The sequence below is a fragment of the Trachypithecus francoisi genome, unplaced genomic scaffold, assembly GCF_009764315.1.
Source record: "Trachypithecus francoisi isolate TF-2019V2 unplaced genomic scaffold, Tfra_2.0 Lachesis_group4, whole genome shotgun sequence".
NCBI lineage: Eukaryota > Metazoa > Chordata > Mammalia > Primates > Cercopithecidae > Trachypithecus > Trachypithecus francoisi.
Window position 1 is genome coordinate 122189118 of NW_022681469.1, and position 9976 is coordinate 122199093.

General features: G+C 43.6%; 1 non-coding gene across 1 annotated transcript; it reads left to right on the plus strand.

The window, feature by feature from the left end:
* The first annotated feature begins 6948 nt into the window (after positions 1–6948).
* Positions 6949–7055, plus strand: LOC117073788. Its single transcript, XR_004433357.1, has one exon. It is a non-coding gene; the product is annotated as a U6 spliceosomal RNA (small nuclear RNA).
* The last annotated feature ends 2921 nt before the right edge of the window (positions 7056–9976 follow it).

The following is a 9976-nucleotide window of genomic DNA, read 5'->3' on the forward strand; positions in this document are numbered from 1 at the left end:
ACAAGGGATGGCTGTAATGCTGTAACCCTATTCTTGCAGAAAATAAAGAATCCCAGGACTATGAATTTTCCTTCTAGACATTGGCCATGCCATAATCTTAGAGGCAGATAAGTAAAATGTGAAATGCATTTACTTGAAACTGAAAGAGACCAAATGAAATCTACAGGCAGGCAGCCCGGGCGGCGCCTTGAGCCTAGTTAGAAGTTGACCCTACAGGCAGACAGCCCGGGCGGCGCCTTGAGCCTAGTTAAAAGTTGACGCCGGACCTAACTGATAATGTTATCTATAGATTTCAGATGTTGTATAGACAAGCAATGTGAAAGTCCCTGTCTTGTTCTTTTTCTGTTCTAATTACTAGTGTTTGCCATATATCTCTCAACTTCCTGAGCCCAGTATAAACATATCCCACCATATATCTCCCCTCCATATATCCCTCAACTTCCTGGGCTCATCCCACCATATGTCTCCCTACCATATATCTTTCAATTCAAAGACTACCATATATCTCAACTTTAGAAGGACACCACCTGGAAAATCCCCGATAAGAACACAGCCGTTTGTGAGAGCGCGGGAACCAATAAAAAACTGCTAAATGTATAAACTTAAAATGTTAACCAATTGTAATGCTGTAACCTAGAGAATTCCCTCGTTCCTCTGCAACTTTACAAGTCCTGTTTACATTAGGCTATAAAAGGCAAGCGCACGCATTGTTCAGGGCCCTCCTGTATGTTGTGGAACGGAGGGACCAAGTTCGAACTTGCATTAAAGATCCTTGCCGCTTGGCTTTGACTCTGGACTCTGGTGGTCTTTTTCGGGGAACAAACGGTCTGGGCATAACAAAACCAAAAATCTATTTGGATTAAAGTAGTGTTGAAGTGAGTAAGCTACAATTTATGCAAATATATCAGAATGCTTAGGCCCTCCTTGTTACAACTCAGACATGTTTTCTGAGTTGTTTAGGCTGGTCTTGAACTCTGGGCTTCAAGTGAATCACCCACCTCAGCCTCCCAAAGCACTAGGATTACAGACGTGAGTTGCCATGACCATCCTAAATGTATTTTTCTATGCTCAACAGTGCTCACCCCAAAAAGGTGCTCAGTGTATCTTTGATAAATAATTGAGCAACTGAATGTAAAGTTAATACTCTATACCCAATAATAGGCAGTGCTTTATGGATAAGACAATTTAGAACTAAGATAAAGAAGACCAGGCAAAGATTACCTCTAATTCTTTCTCAGCTTTCACTATCAAAATCAAAGATGAATAAGCCCTTTAGAAAAATGTTGGCTAAGCATAGTAGCTCACGCTTCTAATCCCAGCACTTTGGGAGGTTGAGGTGGATGGATCACCCGAGGTCAGGAGTTCAAGATCAGCCTGGCCAACAAAACAAAACCCCGTCTCTACTACAAATACAAAAAAAAAACTAGCCGGGGTGGTGGTGCACACCTGTAATCCCAGCTACTCAGGAGACTGAGGCAGGATAATTTCTTGAATCTGGGAAGTGGAGGTTGCAGTGAGCCGAGATCACACCACTGCACTCCAGTCTGGGTGACAGAGTGAGATCCTGTCTTAAAAAAAAAGAAAAGAAAAGGAAAGAAAAAAGAAAAAGAAAAATGTTAAAGCTCATGGTATTGCTTCCAGACCTATGAGACAGGCTGAGTAAGAGTGCGTATAGAACAGTTGCCAAGACATTTCCAAACGACAAAATAGGTTACATACCTATGAAAGTGGTAAATCATTGTTTAAAGATCAAGACAGATTTTCTCAGGTGATGAATGGTGCTAGTTTCCAGTCTACAAAGGTGAGTATTAACCCAAAATATCTAAGAAGATCTAGATATTTAGAAAGTTTATTTTGTCTAGGTTAAGGATGCATCTGTGACACAGCCTCAGGAGGTCCTGATGACAAGTCCCCAAGGTGGTCAGGGGCAGAGCTTGGTTTTGAACATTTTAGGGAGACATGGGACATCAATCAATACATGCATGATGTACATTGGCTCAGTCCAGAGAGGCAGGACAACTCAAAGTTGGGAGGGAGCTTCCAGGTCATGTGTAAGAGACAAACGGCTGCATTCTTTTGAGTTCCTGGTTAGTCTTTCCAAAGAAAACAATCAGATATGCATTTATCTCAGTGAGCAGAGGGGTTACTTTGAATAGAATGGGAGGTAGGTTTGTCCTAAGCAGATCCCAGCTTGACTTTTCCCCTTAGCTTAATGATTTTGGAGTCCCAAGATTTATTTTTCTTTCACACAAGTATTACACAGACTGTAGCTTGTTACCGCGGTATATTAACTGTGAGGAAATGTGTTAACTGCAAGCTTTGGTGCTAGATTGTCCGTCCACAAATCACATGATCCGTGAATGATTCTGCCACTCCTTTCAAAGCCCGTCACTGCACATCTGTTATGCGGTTCACACACAGACAGCAAAGTGTGTAGGCGTGTTGCCTGCCTATCTCATCCCAGTGTTCAATCCATGTGACATTTTATAAAAATGGAAAAGTGGAAAAGGGAGTTGGCCAGCAAAGATCAAAGTATAGCAAGGAAACAAAAGGTGATAATACTGGGAATGAAATTTGATGACAAAATAAATGGAGTTATAAAAGTGATAGCTGACCATGGAAATGTTGGTCAGCTATACCTTAGACACTCAATCAGAGAATTAGTGAAGGTGAGTTTATCAACATAAATGAAGAAGGATTTACAGAAAGAATGGAGGTGTCCCAGAGGAAGTGGCACCAGTGGTAAACAACTTCGCATTAAAGGAACTGTCAGAGATATTTCCCAACATTGAAAGCACAAAGAATAGAACGTTGAAAGCTGATTTCAGTCTTACACAGCAGTATGACAGTTCACCAAAATGTTCACTCCGTGTCATAAGTTGTACAAACAGAAGAAGGCAAGCAGTGTCGAAACTACTCTTGATACATATATCGCAAAGAAATCAAGATTTTCATTCCCTATATTTCATTCGTTTAAAATTTCAGTTTACCAAATAAATATTCATTTTTTATTTTTAAAAATTTCTATACATTTATAATTGACAGTAAGAACATTTTTAAAATTCTGACTTTTAAAGTTCATGAAACAATCATAATTTTCCCCATTGATTCTTTGTTTTGTTTTGTTTTGTTTTAATATGGAGTCTTGCTCTGTCCCCCAGGCTGGAATACAGTGGCGCAGTCTCAGCTCACTGCAACCTCCACTTCCCAGGTTGAAGTGATTCCCCAGGTTGAAGCCTTCCAAGTAGCTGGGACTACAGGCACATGCCACCACGCCAGGCTAATTTTTTTGTATTTTTAGTAGAGATGGGGTTTCGCCATGTTTGCCAGGCTGGTCTCAAACTCCTGGCTTCAAGCCCTCCTCCTGCCTCGGCCTCTCAAAGTGCTGGGATTATAGGTATGAGCCACCACACTAACCAATACCCTTTAAAGGAGCATTTGGTTAATCAAAAGAAAATCTAGATGAAAGAGGCAGGAACGGGAAGCATAAATTACTCTTCATTGGTTAAATGCATTTTCCTTAGTTAAGGCATTCTGGCATAATTTTTTTTATTTTTTATTTTTATTTTTTAAGAGACAGGGTCTTGCTCAGTGACCAAGGCTGGAGTGCAGTGGTACAATCACACCTCATGTGGCCTCCAACTCCTGGACTCAAGTGATCCTCCTGCCTCAGCCTCCCAAGTAGCTGGGACTCCAGGCATGTGCCACCACACCGAGCTAATTTTCATTTATTTATATTTTTTGTAGAGCTGAGGGGGTCTCACTACATTGCCCAGGCTGGTCTCAAACTCCTGGCTCCAAGTTATCCTCCTGACTTGGCCTCCCAAAGCACTGAGATTACGAACATGAGCCACCACATCTGTCCAAAATTATGTATATTTAGTGCTAAGACATTTGAAGATTTCACTTGGCAGGCTCAAAGAGTGTTTTACACATTGCTGAGGCAGCTGCAGATAGTATTAGTAGGCGTTGGCTCTAAGGAGAATGAAGCTTTCATAAAAGAACATTCAGCTGAAACCAAGGAGAACTACAGCTTTGAAGGGAATTTCTGGGGTGATGGTTGGCCATTAAATTTTAGGAACAGCAATTTCTGCTGTTTATTTTGAAGTCATTTCCTGCCCTGTGCTATCATTTTCCTCTGTCCCCCAACCCAAAGTTTTCTGGTGAAGTCCCTTGTGAGTTGGTGGTGCTATGGAGTTGAAGGTGAGGCACCTCTGTTCACATTTGGTGTGAAATCATAAGATGCAGCATTTGCAGACAGCCAGCGATGTGTTAGGGGCTTGGCAGTCAGAACCATCTAGCATGCCCTGGAAAGGCTGGGGGAACACCAGATTCACTGCGAAGAAGCAGGATAGAGGCTGCATTTATATGATATGGTTAATACAGGAAGGTGTGACTTCAGAAGGCTGGAGAAACGAGACACTCAGGTTGCCAGCTGTGCTCCCTGCAGAACGTCTTCTAACTGAGATTGTTGCTGGCAGCCTGAGCCCCTTTTCAATGGTCTGAATGTCTATGCACCTGCCCTGCTTCTTACAAGATTCACACTAGCTTTGCAGCTTAAATATTCCACCTGCCACCCGCCAGGGCCAACTGCCGCTTTTCTGCCTGCACAGGGACATCAGCCCAGATCCCCTGCGGCAGCCACCACATGGGAAGACTGTCCTCAGTTTTTGGCTCAGGTGAGGACACACTAATCTGTGTCTCCATCCCCAATCCACAGGATCCCCAAGGAGTTTAATCCACATCACCCAACCCGTGCATCCCAGGAAGAAGGCGACGTCTCTGAAAATCCCATGCCTTGTTTCTTATTTCCCAGTCTCTTAAAAAGCCCCTGATCCCTGAATTCAGCTAAATCTCTCCTCCATCAGATTTGTTCCCTGTGGCCTGTAATCCCAGCACTTTGGGAGGCCAAGAGGGATGGATCACCTGAGGTCAGGAGTTCGAGACCAGCCTGGCCAACAAGGCAAAACCCCGTCCCTATTAAAAATACCAAAAAAAAAAAAAAAAAAAAATTAGCTGGGCGTGGTGGCACATGCCTGTAATCCCAGCTACTCAGGAGGCTGAGGCAGGAGAATCACTTGAACACAGGAGGCAGAGATTGCAGTGAGCCAAGAGTGCACCACTGCACTCCAGCCTGTGCCACAGAGTGAGACTCTGTCTCAAAAAAAAAAAAAAAAAAAAGGGCCGGGCACGGTGGCTCAAGCCTGTAATCCCAGCACTTTGGGAGGCCGAGACGGGCGGATCACGAGGTCAGGAGATCGAGACCATCCTGGCAAAACACGGTGAAACCCCATCTCTACTAAAAAAATACAAAAAAAAAAAACTAGCTGGGCGAGGTGGCGGGCGTCTATAGTCCCAGCTACTCGGGAGGCTGAGGCAGGAGAATGGCGTAAACCCGGGAGGCGGAGCTTGCAGTGAGCTGAGATCCGGCCACTGTACTCCAGCCTGGGCAGCAGAGCGAGACTCCGTCTCAAAAAAAAAAAAAAAAAAAAAAAAAGAAGAAGAAGATGTGTTCCCAACAGAACATAGAACAAGCAAATTATCTTGAAGAGAAGCCCCAACATAGAGTACAGCAGTTTGAAAAGAGATGTTCATTCATTCATTCACTGAACAAAGGTTGCTGAGCTGCCACTATGCACAAAGTGTGGAAGACACGATATTGATTTTAAAAAAAGATGCACAAAATAGAGTCGCTGCTGCTCTTTGAAAGTGACTTGCAGAGGAGTCCAATTATCTTGTCCAATTATCTTGCAGCTGATGTATGTACAAACTGCTGTCAGTGTCATGAAGGGAAGGAACTCACCTTTTTGAGAAATTTTTTTTTTTCTTTTTTTTAGAGACAGGGTCTCTCTATCTGTCACCCAGGTTGGAGTGCAGCAGCAAGGTCATAGCTCATTGCAGCCTCAAACTCCTGGGCTCAAATGATCCTCTTCCGCTGGCCTCCTGAGTAGCTGGTACTACAGGCGCACACCACCACACTGGGCTAATATTTAAATTTTTTTTATTTTTTATTTTTTAGACAGAGTCTTGCTCTGTCACCAGGTTGGAATGCAGTGGTGCCATCTTAGCTCACTGCAACCTCCACCATCCTTGTTCAAGTGAGTCCCCTGCCTCAGCCTCCCAAGGAGCTGGGATTGCAGGTACGCACCACCATGTCTGGCTAATTTTTTGTACGTTAGTGGAGACGGGGTTTCATCATGTTGGCCAAGATTGTCTTGATCTCCTGACCTCGTGATCCACCCACCTCGGCCTCCCAAAGTGCTGGAATTACAGGAGTGAGCCACCACACCCTGCCTAATATTTGAATTTTCTTGTAGAGATGGGGTTTAATTATGTTGCCCAGGCTGGTCTCAAACTCCTGGTCTCAAACAATCCTCCTGCCTTGGCCTCCCAAAGTGCTGGGATTTAGGCATGAGCTATCACACCTGGCCTTTGGAAGTTTTTAAGAGAAGAGTCTGGCCTGGCCTGGGCAGCCATGAACCACTTCTCTGATGGCGTATAGTGTGGGAGAGATCTGGGGATCAGTAAGAGGAACCTAGGCCAAGAGGCAGAGATGGGAGAACAACATGCCTCGGGAAGGCAGGCAGGTACGCATGGATCGAGGGAATAGAGAAAATTGTGGCAGCCATAGGACTCCAGGGTGTGGAAAGCACGCAGTATGAGAGGCAAGACCACGTGCAGCCCCTACAGAGGCCACCTACACGAGAAGAGACTTAACACAGCCTCGCTCTGTAACCGAACCAGGGTTCAGCTGCTGATCACTTGAAAGTCTTACACGAGAGACAAGAATTTGTGGGAAGAAAAGCTGGTTTATTTGGAGACCAAGCAAAGCAAGAAGATGGTGGACTATCATACCAAAGTACCATCTTAGGTCACAACCAGTTTTAGGCTCTTTTTATGCTAAGAGCAGGGGGACGGTGGACGGCTAGGATCAAGACATAACTGACAGTGCTTGCTTTGGCAGCACATTTACTAAAATTGAAACAGTACAGAGAAGAATAGCAAGGCCCCTGGGCAAAGATGACACGCAAGTTCCTGAAGCATTCCATATTTTAAAAAATAATTTAAATTTTAAAAAGAGGTAACTGACCACCGCAGACATCCGGGCACTAGTGAGGGTCCAAGGAGGTTGGAAACTTCTTCGTCCTTGGTCAGGTCACGATGCTCGTATAAATCCTACAATGAAACAGCGAGTTGTTTACATACTTCTCCTTTCATCCCAGAGTTCGTTTTTAAAACTACATGATTGCTGTGTGTGCGTTATTATCCCAGTGTTCTAAAATTATCCTAGGCTACGTGCAGGAATGAGTGACGGTCCCTTAAACAAAAATGGAGTTAGTTATGTTTGTTCTTTTGCTGTTTCTCCACTATAGTTCAAAGATGGCTTCCTAATGAGATGACGCTCTCGGGACTCACACCCTCATGCAGTCACTGTTCCTTAAGTCTCAACAGGCCCATGACTCTGCATGGCTTCTGAAGCTGTCGTAAGAAGTCTTGTGACTTCCTCTGGGAGATCTTGGAAAGTTTGCACTGGCCTGTAAGTGTTTGCAGTTGGGTACCCCAGGTTAACATGAAAAGAGAGTGTTGCCCAGCTGACCCGCATATCTGTGCTACCCCCACCGAGACACCAGACATATCAGAGAAGAGTTGAACCTTCAGATGACCACAGCTGTAATCAATATCTAAATGCAAAACTGTTTGAGAGATTCACAACAGCAAAGACATGGAATCAACCCAAATGCCCATCAATAATAGACTGGATAAAGAAAATGTGGAACATATATACCACGGAATACTGTGCAGCCATAAAAATGAATGAGATCATGTCCTTTGTAGGGACATGGATGGAGTTGGAGGCCATTATCCTCAGCAAACTAATGCAGGAGCCGAAAACCGAATGCTGCATGTTCTTTCTCACTTATAAGTGGGAGCTGAATGATGAGAACACATGGACACAAGGGGAGAATAGCACACACTGGGGCCCGTCACAAGAGTTGGGGGAGGGAGAGTATCAGGAAGCATAGCTAATGCATGTGGGGCTTAATACCTAGGTGATGGGATGATCTGTGCGGCAAACCACCATGGCACACGTTTAGCTGCGTAACAAACCCGCATATCCTGCACATGTACCCCTGAACGTAAAATAAAAGTTGAAGATTTAAAAAAAAATGTTGGAGAGACCCCAAGTGAAAACCATCCAGCTGAACCCAGTTCACCCACAGAACTGTAAGAGCCAAATAAATATCTTCTGTAAACCAGTACATTTTGTGCTGGTTTGTTCTGCAGAAGTAGAGGAACAAACTTCATGCCTGGAAGTCAGTGCTTCCAAGAAAAGAAAGAAAAAAAGAAAGAAAGAAAGAAAGAAAGAAAGAAAGAAGGAAGGAAGGAAGGAAGGAAGGAAGGAAGGAAGGAAATTAAAACAAGGCTCAAGACATACAAATGTGCTAGTGGATCAATAGGGTTGCCCGTTTCACATCTTGAGTAACAAATGCTGCCCAGACAGCCTTAAAGGCACAGAGCCTGCTGGATGGAGTTTGGCTCCTGTCCATCTGTTGAATTTCTATAGTCTTTAATTTGTCTGAGTCATGTGTTTTCCTGACTGACACCGATAGTTCAGTGTGTCCTTCTGGGCATAGTGCTATAAAATTGTAGCCTAGTTGATTAATAAGGTGTCTCTATTCCCCGCTTTCCTTCACTGTCATTTACAAGAAAACAGCGTGAGTGAGTGGCAGAATATAGCCCTGTCAGGATTCTGCCTTCACAGAAATAAAGAAAAATGTGAAACTGTCAAATCTCAAGTGTTCTATATCCAAAGGAATATTACTGCATCCTCTCTGGCATCCCTCAACATCCCATCATGCTCCTATCAGTGAAAAAAAACAATAGCATAATGTGCAGATGCTTCTTCTGAGTTTATTTTTATTTGGTTCAGTAATAACCAGGGTGATTTCTGAATGCCAATAAGACAGCTACACACAGTATTCCTGTCTTCCTGTTCAGACAGAAATGTAGTTTATTCACCATGCCAGCCATGCTAAAATGCCCAGAAAGTTTCACACTGGTCTATGAAAGAATTCTAGTATCATTGACAGAGATATTAGGTGTTATCTAATCTACCTAGTAACCGGATTCATTGATTTCTTCATTCAAAAATTTGCTATTGAATGACCACTATGAGTCAGGCACCATGATTGATAATCTACATTTTTCTATTGTGGTAGCTAACTGTGGTCTGTAAACTAACAACGAACAGCTAAGCACCACCTGCACCCTGCTGCCCCAACCAACTGAACAAACTCTCTTGGCCAAAGGGACCCCAGAAAAACTTTCACATGCCTCATAATACATGCCCTTTTGCAGTTTAGACACAGTTGACCAGCACTAGTGTTAAAACAGAGACCACAAGACTGACAGAACAGACTCATAGTGGCAATAAGATACCAAATTCTAAACAGGATCTAAGGTCATATCAGGCAAGGGTTAAGTCAGACACCCCTACGCTTTAAGAATGAACTACATTCTAACTGCCACAGGTTTTTATTTTCCTCTAGCAGCTAAACAAGCACTGGCCTCGGGATAAGTATTATTAAAATAATTAGGTCACCACCAGACACTAACTAACTGATCCCCCCATTCCACCAGTCACAACTACAGCTTTGACTGGACAAGAGGCTGCTTTCTGTCTCTTCTTCTGATAAGAAGACCACTAGCCATGGGCTGGTTCCAGCCGGTTTATAGAGGCTGCACACTTGAGTAGCTCCAGATCTCGAAAAGATGTTTTGACATTTAGAGGCTAACTGTAATACGTTTAAGTGTTAAGTCTTCACCACAACGTGAACATGGGTCCTATGTTAGATGCACGTTTGTTCAATACAAACACATTGGGACCACCTTCATGAATATTCATAGCTCTTCCTTAACCTGTTGAATATGTATGTTTAGCCAACCTGTTCAGCATAAACTCCTGCCCCAGCTC